Genomic DNA, 10,855 nt, shown 5'->3' on the forward strand with positions numbered 1-10,855 from the left:
AACTGCCTTGATATTCTAGTCCTTGATTTGCTATCCCTCCCCTAGAATAAGGGAGAGGTCTATATTTGACTCTGTCGAACTTGTTTTGCTCAACATAACTACAGGCTTACCTGTATCATTGCAGATGACAAAAATCTTTTCTATTAGAGGCTGCATAAGGTTTTATTATATATCATGAAGTATATTGTTTTCATCCATTCATTGGTGGATGAACACTTACCTTGATTCAGTGTCTTGTCCATTGTTCATAATGCTGCCCTGAATGTGGAAGCATGCATGCCAGCATAACAATTCCTTTTTCTTTGGTTGTGCTTAGAAATGGGATAGGTCATAGAATCATAGAGTAGTTCTGTCTTTGTTGTGTCCTATGATGGTTACCCTGAGTTCTGTGCAGCATGATAGTCCCATTTCCTCCGTCTGGTCCCTCTGGCTGAATGAGCAAGTGTGCAGAGCATCAGAGGGTAGCTGCCTTTTCATGGGGTCAGATGCTGCTGAGTGTTTTTCATGTTGCTGCTAGCCCCTGTCTGCCTCTTTTCAGAGACATGTATATTCAGGACCTTTGATGACTTCTGACTGAGTTGTTTGGTCTGTTTTATGTTTTCTGTATTAGTCTCTTATCAGATGTGTGTTATGTAAGCATCGTCTCCCGTTCCCATTGGGTAGAGAGATGAGATGTCTTTTCTCTCTAGTGCCTGTTTCTCTGTGTAGAAGCTGGTAGTTTAATGCCACCTCATGTTGAAGGGGACCTTTGGGCTGCGTTCCTGCCACCCAGCTCCCGGCCGCCTGGCTAGCTTATGCCCCAAAATAACGACACACAAACTGTATTCATATAAACACTGCTTGGCCCATTTCTATTCGTGTGTGTAGCACCACGAGGTGCACTTACCAGGAAGATTCTAGCCTACGTCCATCCTGGGTCTGAGCTTCATTGCGTCTGCCTCAGAGAGGAGAGCTATGGAGTCTGAGCTCACTTCCTCTTCCTCCCAGCATTCTGTTCTGTTTACTCCACCCACCTAAAGGCTGGCCTATCAAATGGGCCAAGGCAGTTTCTTTATTAGCCAATGACCTTCCTCCATCAACCTCATTTGTCTTTTTCTAGCATCTGTTTTGAGTCATATGGGGAAAAAAACCCACCAGGTCAAAATCAAAAGCTTTTCTAAATGTATTTGGTTTGACATATTGAGAGCTGAGTGTGGTGGTACACACCTATATTCCCAGAAATAGTCAGGGGTGTCTTATTGCTGTGAAGAAACACTACGACCAAGGCACTCTTCTGGAAGAAAGCATTTGATTAGGAGCTTGCTTACACTTTAGAAAGCCAGTCCATTATCGATGGGCAGGTGCTTTACATCCTGATCCCCAGGCTTCTGTTTTAATCTAAATCTTAGTTGTTCAATTTTATCAATGAAGTCTTGAGAGACAGATGCTGTGGTAAAAACCAGCTAGCTCAGAGAGAGAGCGAAAGTACCGAGCCGACCTTCCTCCTCAGTGGACTGCCCAGAAAGAAAGCTTTCTCCTACACTGTCTCAAACAAAACTCCTCAAACTGAATGTCCCTCCCTCCTACTTCCTATTTGGCTTCTTTCCATCCTCCTGACTCCCTCTCTATGGGTTTTTCCTGTCAACTGGTTGCTAGCTCCACCTCTTGACCTATGGTTGCCTTTATCTAATTTTGTTTATAATAAACAGAAAGCTCTTGTATTAAAGGTGTGTACTAAGACTAAGCCACACACAACTAGAAACAGTTTTTTTCAGTAAATAATGCAATCTTGGGATTCACAGTGTGATCAAGTATTCTGCAACGAGAGAGAGAGAGAGAGAGAGAGAGAGAGAGAGAGAGAGAGAGAGAGAGAGGGAGGGAGGGAGGGAGGGAGGGAGGGAGGGAGAGAGAGAGAGAGAGAGAGAGAGAGAGAGAGAGAGCCTGGTGTGGGATTTTGAAACCTCAAAGCCCACCCCTAGTGTCATATTTTTTCTCCAACAAGGCCAAACCTTCCAATCCTTCCCAAACACTATCAGCTAAGGAGTAAGAAGCAAATGATATGAGCCTGTGGGTACCAATATCATCCAAACCACCACAGGGGACAGCAAACTTGGGGTAACACTGAGTTATACAGAGTTCTCAGTTAGCCTGGACTTCATAGTGAGGTCCTGTCTCAAAAACTGAAAGAAAGATAGAGGGAAGGGAGAAAAGAAGCAACTATTGATAAATGTGACTATGTAAAAAATAAAGAACAATTAAATCACCCAAAACTTCAAATTGGTAACTAGGAAAGCTGTTTCCTAGTAACTTACTAACAACTGCTCCTTTCTCAAGCACCATGTGCAGACCAGAGACCTCTGCTTAACCTACTTCCATCAATTTCTGTTGTGCTTTACTTAAGATGGTACTGAGTCTAGGACACCTTCCATCCGGACTGGAGGTTAGCACGGAGAACAGACATTTACACTGATTGAAAGTACCAATGTGGCCTTGCCATGCTGTCCAAGTATTTATTAATGTAAAGAGAAAAGAGAACAACAGAAAAGCCTGGAGAGCAGCATTTCAGAGAAGTCCGGATGGAAGGTGTCCCAGACTCAGTACCATCTTAAGTAAAGCACAATGGAAACTGATGGAAGTAGGTTAAGCAGAGGTGAGAAAGGAGCACTTGCTGCAGTTTACACAGTGTGTCCAGGCCTGAGCACAGGACCTCTGTGCTGTGGGACACTGGTTTTACCCTGTAAACATTTGTTTCTTGTACTTGTTTTAATAGAATGCTGATTGGCCGGTAGCCAGACAGGAAGTATAGGCCGGGCGACCAGGCAGGAAGTAGAGGCGGGGCAATGAGAACAGGAGAATTCTATGAAGAGGATTCTGTAGTCTGCAGTCATGACCCAGCTGCAGAGGAAGCAAGATGTGACTGCCTTGCCAAAAAAGGTACCGAACCACGTGGCTAACTCAAACAAGAACTATGGGCTTATGGAAGTTATAAGAATTAGTAAATAAGAAGCCTAAGCTCATGGGCCAATCAGTTTGTAACTAATGTAGACCTCTCTGTGATTCTTTGGGACTTAATGGCTGCTGGACCAGGCGGGACAGAAAACCTCAGTCAACACCTCTGGCCTGAGCTGACTTCTGCAGTGAGGCCACGGGCCTGGGGAAGTTGTAGTTGTGTGGCTGGAAGCTGTGCACAAGGGTCTTCCCGGAGCTGACCTCTGCAGTGAGGCCACGGGCCTGGGGAAGCTGTGCAGGAGAGTTTGTCAAGGGAGAAAACAAGCTGCTGTGACTCATGGGTACAGAGAGGCACCTGTGAAAGGATAGGGAACCTCTGCACCAAAGGCTGCTTTTGTCCCACAAAGCAGCTTGAAAACCAGCCTGGAGAGGCCCAAATGGTAGCCTAACCATATTTCAGAACAAAACAGGAACAGGTTTAAGGGATGTAAGAAGTGACAGAAAACTCATTAAGGTTTCCACTTCCAGCTGTGGATGGTACTTGATAGGAGTGTGGGCAGTAGAGTTGAAGCCGGGGGAGAAGAGCTGGCCCAAGTGATAGAGAAATGTTTAACAAGACACGGACAATTAAAAATCTGTAGTCTCCCATGCTCCAGAAAATTCCATGTGCATGAGAAAAGTGACATGGGAGACCTTTTGAAAAGTCCTGGAGGCACTTTTCCATATGGATGTTGTCCTGCTGTCTACCACACCTGGAATTTATCCACTTGCTTCTGATTTTATTCAGTGGCTTATAACTTGTAACTAGCATGTTTATTCAGTGGGTTATAACTTGTAACTAGCGTATTTATTTAGTGGGTCGTAACTTGTAACTAGCATGTTTATTCAGTGGCTTATAACTTGAAACAAGCATGTATATTCAGTGGGTTATAGACTGTAACTAGTGTGTTTATTCAGTGGGTTATATATAGCTTATAACTAGCGTGTTTCTTGAAAAATCATCACATTTCATTGTGTCTGTGAGTGTGACAATATGAGCATGCTCATGACACATCATACATGTGGAGATCAGAGGACAACTAGCAGAGGTCAGTTCTCTCTTATGTGGGCCCTAGGAATTGGACTCAGGTCATCAGACTTGGCAGTAGGCACCTTTACCTGCTGAGACATCCTACCAGCCTGCTATTACAATTTTTAATACTTGAATTCTGGCTTTTTTTTATCCCATGGGAGCTTCTTAAGAGTTGGTGGAGTTCTTTGAAAGCCTCAGGGAACCCATGATCACTTTGTTGCGTTCTGATAGGCCACACATCCTGGCTCCTCTTAGCCACTTTCCTGTGAATGCTAAGTGGTCCTTGGTGCCAGGCCCTGGGGCTGTGCATGCTCCCATTGCTTCTGTGCTGTTACTGCTGCCAGGCTCTCTTAGCCACCCCTGTACTGATCCATTTAGTGATTAAGTGACTTTACATCAATATCTGATTCCTTCCCACTCAAGGCTGCTTCCAACTTTTCTTGTTTAACTCCTCCTCCCTGGGCAAGAAGGCTAATTCCCATGATTCTTACCATATCTATGTGTTGGATCAATCTTGCTTGGTAACATGCCATTGCCACCACCATGGGTGGATGTTTCCCTAGCATGCACAAGGCCACTGTCGTCACCCTTCCTATGCACGATGTCCTTAGTTTAGATACTTATCTTGCTCAGAATACTTCATGGGTACTTCTAAATCAGATCCAGTCAATGGAACAGGCTACTGTATTTCAGATGGATGGATTACATGTGAAAGGCTGGGAGTTTGTAAACCCTTCAGAACCAGAGGCAGGAATGAAGCTGCATACCCTCCCCCAGGCTTGCCATTGTGCAAGAACCACAGAACAGCTCTGAAAATAATTGGCTATCTCTAGAATCCTTGACAATAATGTTTATCCCCCCATCAATTTTTAGGTGAGAGACATTCAAGAATCTAGCTGAGCCACTCATCTGGAAAAGTTCAGGGAGTGGTTCTGACCAAATTATATCTTGGTCAGTATTTAAACTTTAAGAAAAGTTAATTTAAATTTTCCCCACCCCAGATCCCCTCACACACCTGAGTAAAGAGTGTAGCCCAATACTTGCTATGAGGATCCTGGGTAACTTGTGGAAGCCCACAGAAGTGAATCCATTCCACCTTGGCTAAAGGTCAGAGAGTTCAGACCTATTCTTGTTCTTTCAAGGTTATTGATAGGAGGTTTGACTTAAGGAGTGGCTGCTAACAGGATGTTTTGGCCTAGGGTGTAGTTAATGGATGTTTTGGGTACTGAGAAGGTAATTACATTGTTCTTTGTATTTTGGTAGAGAAGCCTGTTGCCTTCTCCCTCCTTTTTGGATTGGGGTAGATGAAGCCTATGAGAAATAAACACAGGGTGAATCTCAGTATTTCCTGGATGCCCTTCCGACTCTCTTGTTCCCCACACTTCTCTCCAAGTACATACAGACAAACTGGGCAGATCTGGCAGTTGTTGCCTGGACGTAGGATATGACAAATGGTCCCAATGTGAATCTCACGGTAGTAACTGTAGAACCTGAAATTCAGCAATGAGAGATGGAGGGGAACAGTTGAGGGTGGGGATCAGACCACAGAAATGTGAGTTTGTGAGACATGAGACTTGGCACATGCCAGCAACACCACCCTGCCCTCCACGTATGACTTGTTCACATCTCTGAACAGCTGTGATGATGTTGCATTGCCAACAGCATGTGACAGTGACTTTGTGTTGTGTGATAAGACTTTCCTGGGGAGACGCAACACATATGTCCACTCACGCCAGATAGAAAGCCCATGACAAACCACAGTACAGACACCACCAAAGTCCAACCCGGTGAACCATGAGTTTTATTGGGGTTAACTGTGGATGCCCAAAAATGTGAGCCTATTTCCACATTGACCAAAGATCAGAGAGTTGGAACTTACCTCTATTCCTTCAAAGTTATTGTGTTTCTACCCCAAACAAAGGTCCCACCTAGATTTAGATCAGAGAGAATCCCGCTTTCTCAAGGTTATTGTCAACAGGTGTGGCTCATAGCCAGCCCTTGTATTTCAGGTATAGAGAAGTAGATATGTCTCTACCTCAAACAAAAGTCTAAGGATCCAACTAAGGTTCCAGTTCCTTTAAGGATTCCACCCAGGGAGTGGTTTGCCTACAGGATGTTTTAGTCTAGGGTGTGAGCATGACTTGTTTTGTTCTAGCAACAGGACGTTTAACTGTGGATGTAGCCCATGACCTTCAGTTGGTATGTTCATTGCCTTGCATCATGTTAATGCAGCCAGGGGTATTTTAAGCATTTGGAAATCAAATGTGGGTGATTTCAGTATTCAGCTCTGTTGGTCTCAACTTCTTTCCTGGAGCTGGTTTGATTTTGGAATCTTCTCTGAAGCTTGGCTTGCCTGATAGTGACTCTCAGCAGTTTGCATGTTACTTTTGCAAGGAAGGACCTAGTGAATCTGGTTAGTTTCAGAGATTTTTTGGTATAGGAGGATCTTCTATGTGTTACTTTCATTGGTTAAATGAAGAAGCTGTCTTGGCCTTTTGATAGGCCAGCCCTTAGGTGGGTGGAGTAGACAGAACAGAATTCTGGGAGGAAGAAGGCAGTGTGGCAGATGCCATGGCTGTCCTCTCTGAAATGAACGCTGGTTAGACTCATGCTGGTAAGCCACAGTCAAGTGGTGATACACATTAATGGAGATGGGTTAAACGAATATGTAAGAGTTAGCCAATAAAAGGCTAGAAATAATGGGCCAGGCATTGTTTAAATGAATATAATTTCCATGTGGTTATTTTGCGGTGTAAGCTAGCCACTCCTCTTACTACAGAGAGGCATTCCAACATGGTAAATAACTCCACGTAAAACCTGAGAGGGCTTAAAAAGGAATTCTAGACACAAATATAGAGTTTAACACAGCTTTTTGCTGTTGCTGGCCGGATGCTGCAGAGAAATTTCCCTGACTCAGCAGCCGTAGCAGGAAAAAAGCTGTGCCATTTTAAAATACAGCTTCTTGGGCTGTGCAGCCAGTGCGAACTCCGGCTATAAAGCATTTCAGTGGCTTTTATTGGACTGGATGTTTGTGTTTCCACTTGGAATTGGGAAGAAAGTCCTCTGAGACCGTGCCTGCACTCCCCACCTGGGCAGACTGTGGGATCAGGCTTGGGCAGGCGGGAGAGCACGGCAGATTTCTGCTGCCATACACAGAGATGTTTCCAGGCTGCGCAGTGCTCTGTGTGGTAGATTTGGCTGTAACTCAAAAAGAAAGAGTTTATGTGCCACACGCTCAGTCTCAGTGTTAAAGTGCTTAGTGCGGCTCCTACCTGGTGGTCCCAGAGCTAGCAGAAACGAATGGTACGTCCACCATTTTGAAATTGGAGAGAGGTGGAGCCAACATCCAGAACAGCTCTCCACTCTGCAGCTCAGAGGTGCAACTGACTCAGAGTCACAAATGGCTCCACCATGTTGGACTGGGCAGGGCAAGTTGGCAGTACCTGTATTTGATCTGGGATTGTCACAGCTTAGATTCTTAAGCACTTAGCGATTTAAAAGTGCAAAGCAAAAATGTTCCTGGACAGTAAAGAATTACAGCCAATACAATAGGACAGATTCAGACATAAAAGACCTCTAAATGGGTCATAGTGTTAGACATACGTAGGCTTGGGAGAGAGAAGAAAATGAATATAGAGAATAAAGTTAATGCCTAAAAAAAAGAATAAAGTCTTTAAAGAGACAGAGTACAGATAATTATACATTAAAAGAAGTAAAGAAAAATAAGTCACGTAAAGATAGATAATACACAGAGAGTCTGGATTATGTTTATTGTGTTTTCTTTGAATTTTTTTGACTGTAAAGGAGCTAAGTACAGAGGCACATCTCATTATGTGGGCTGCTAAGATAAACCAGGACGTATATTATAAAGGTATCTTGATTTCAGAATTTGGATCTAAGGATATGAGGCTTTGGAAAAGAGGTTCTTCTTTTGTTTTCACAGAGGATGAGACCCTGTGGATTGCTTCTATCCCAATATGGTATGATGGACCACGCCCTCCTGAAAGGTTGCTGTGAATACCCTCAAAAAATTACTTCACTCAACTGCTGACTGAGAAGAACCTAGCACATAGGTTATACCATGAAAGACCTGAATAACAGCGCCCCCATACAGCAGAAAGCAGTTTGGAGAGAAATAGCTATGTCCATACTCCCAAATATTGTTTATAAATGTTCTTTTATATTTAAAGGGGAATATGATATAGATATAAATAATTTACATTAGTATAAATTTTGCCTTATTGATAGAAATTTAAGGTCAATTTTGTGGATCCTTAGTTGCACAAGAAAACAGGCCGAGAAAGCCACGAGGAGCAAGCGGCAGCACCTCCCTTCCATGTTCTCAGCATCAGCATTAGCCTCTGCCTTGGTTCCTGCTCTGATTTCCTTCAATGATGTACTGTAATGTGAAACTGTAAGCTAGAATCAGACATTTCCTCAGCAATTTGTTCTTAGGCATGGTGTTTATCATGGCCATAGCAACCTGAGACACCATCTTAATGGGCTTCAGAAGGCAAGTTTTCTGATTGTATTTTATTTTTTAAAATGTTTTATTCTTGGTAATTTAAATACTTTTATCACATTCCTTCCCCTCTCCAACTCCTTCCAGATCCTCCCTCATTTTCCTACCCACCTAACTTCATTTTCTTTCTCTCTCTGAAAGAGAAAAAAACCAAACAAATCTGGGGTCTGATTTGTGTTAGCTAACGGTCTCTGAGCACCAGGCCTGCCCTGGAATGTGGCTGATTATTGTTTTGCAGTGCAGTTTCTTTGGTGAGAAGTAAAGTTGGAGTGAGGACTCACAATTGCAGGGTGTTGGAGGGAGGAAGCCTGTAAATGCCTGCAGGGCCTGCCTCGGAATGCCATGAGGCTCTGAGATTAAAGGGCCACAGGTACGAAGTTCATGAGGCAGGAGCCTGTTGGGCACAGCTGAGGAATGGGAGAAGGCTCTGGGATCTAGATCCCAGGGGCTGGGGTGTATATCCCACTGAGTAAATGAAAGAGGTAGGCCATTCTGTTGCAAAATCCACTACAGCTGCTGTGTAGAGAAATGACTGAGAGGAAGGACATAGGCTCAGACCAGGGAGGAGGTGGGGGAACCCACAGGCCTCTGGGGGTAAGGAAGTGGGATGCAACTTTGCTGGGTTTTATTCTAATGAGCTGATCCTACTATCTCTTGAACTGTGTAAAATTTCAAAGGGGACAGTGGTGGACAGGAAAATTGGGTGTGGGTTTTGTGGTATTTTAAGTGTTCTTTGTAGTGTTGGGGGTGGGACCCAGGGCCTTGAAAAGGTCAGAAATGTCAGATGAGCACTCATCACCGTCTCTGTCCCCAGGTGAGCACTCTTCACCGTCTCTGTCCCCAGGTGAGCACTCATCACCGTCTCTGTCCCCAGGTGAGCACTCATCACCGTCTCTGTCCCCAGGTGAGCACTCATCACCGTCTCTGTCCCCAGGTGAGCACTCATCACCGTCTCTGTCCCCAGGTGAGCACTCTTCACTGGCTGTGTCTCCAGGTGAGCACTCATCACCGTCTCTCTCTGTCCCCAGGTGAGCACTTATCACCGTCTCTCTCTGTCCCCAGGTGAGCACTCTTCACTGGCTGTGTCTCCAGGTGAGCACTCATCACCGTCTCTCTCTGTCCCCAGGTGAGCACTTATCACCGTCTCTCTCTGTCCCCAGGTGAGCACTCATCACCGTCTCTCTCTGTCCCCAGGTGAGCACTCTTCACTGGCTGTGTCTCCAGCCACTTTTTCTTTTTTTTTAAAAGTAAGCTTTATACATAATGACATAGAATAGTAAAAGCACATAAATTATATCTACATTGCATGGATTCTTATCACACTGCCACTCTATAGGCTTGATTTGCTGCCTTGCAATGTGATATGAGCAGATGGGTAGCATACAGCATTTGCTGTCAGGCTCCCTCTGTGTTGTTAGGGACATTTGCCTTGAGTATGCTGTCATCAGCCTCTCCACAACCTACAGATATCATCCAGCCCATGGATCACACCTTCTGTGTCCTCTTTGGAAAGTGTAAAGAGAGACAATCACTTCTGTCCTTGAAGCACTATCTCTAGGGTTTCTGTCTTTAGCCTTGGCTAAAACATTTAGGTGAGTGACCAATAGAGAATGGGTTTCTGTGTATGGTATGAACTGAAGTAGAGGTCAAGGTTATTAGTGTATGTTTGTGTGTGAATGGTGTATGTGCATGTGGTATGTTAATGTGTGGAGTTATGTGCGTGTTGTATATATGCACATGGGTGTGCATGTTTGAATGTGTAGAGGTGTATGTATGGGTTTTAGGGATGGAACTGTGGTCTTGTACTTATTTGGCAGGTTCTTTACCCACTGAGCACTCTCCCCAGCCTCCAGTTGAACTTTTTCCTATATATACATCCAGTTGACCTGGTACCACTTCCCTTCCCTGACATGGTACTGTGTCTTCTTTGTCAAAAATTAGGTAACCATAGACAAGTGGTTTGTTTCTGGACTGTGCATGGCTATGGGATGCTGTGGAATAATGCTCTTGTATACTGTGGAGATTTGTCACTCATATTGGTTTAATAAAACACTGACTGACCAGTAGCCAGGCAGAAAGTACAGGCAGGGTAGCCAGACTACGAGAATTCTGGGATGAAGAAAGGCAGAGACATAGTCACAAGCTAGATGCAGAGGAAGCAAGATGAGAATGCCTCGCTGAGAAAAGGTACCAAGCCACATGGCTAAACATAGATAAGAATTATGGGTTAATTTAAATTGTAAGAGCTAGTTAATAATAAACCTGAGCTAATAAGCAAACCACTATAACTTCTGTGCTTCTCTGGGACTGATGGCTGTGGGACTTGGCAGGAC

The sequence above is a fragment of the Microtus pennsylvanicus genome, chromosome 1 (genome assembly GCF_037038515.1).
Source record: "Microtus pennsylvanicus isolate mMicPen1 chromosome 1, mMicPen1.hap1, whole genome shotgun sequence".
Classification (NCBI taxonomy): domain Eukaryota; kingdom Metazoa; phylum Chordata; class Mammalia; order Rodentia; family Cricetidae; genus Microtus; species Microtus pennsylvanicus.